We start from the raw sequence: 212 nt of genomic DNA on the forward strand, positions 1-212 counted from the left end.
CGCCGGGAGCCGCCGGAAGGCCAGGCAGCGGCCACGTCACTTCCGCAGCTGAAGCCCCGCGATATCTCGGCCTGGGAACCAGTGACTGTTTCCTTGGAAACAGTCCTGCGTCCTGCTGCTCGCGGAGTGGGAGGTGATCTCTTCTCCCTTCCTCACGGTGCTCGCCGGGGAACTCCCTCCTGTTTAAGGGGCGGTGGTCGGGGGGGGGCGCT

General features: G+C 67.0%; 1 pseudogene; it reads left to right on the forward strand.

The window, feature by feature from the left end:
* Positions 1–212, forward strand: part of LOC102767066 — a 2449-nt pseudogene that overhangs the window by 1018 nt on the left and 1219 nt on the right.

The sequence above is a fragment of the Myotis davidii genome, unplaced genomic scaffold (assembly GCF_000327345.1).
Source record: "Myotis davidii unplaced genomic scaffold, ASM32734v1 scaffold207, whole genome shotgun sequence".
In the NCBI taxonomy this organism is placed as follows: Eukaryota; Metazoa; Chordata; class Mammalia; order Chiroptera; family Vespertilionidae; genus Myotis; species Myotis davidii.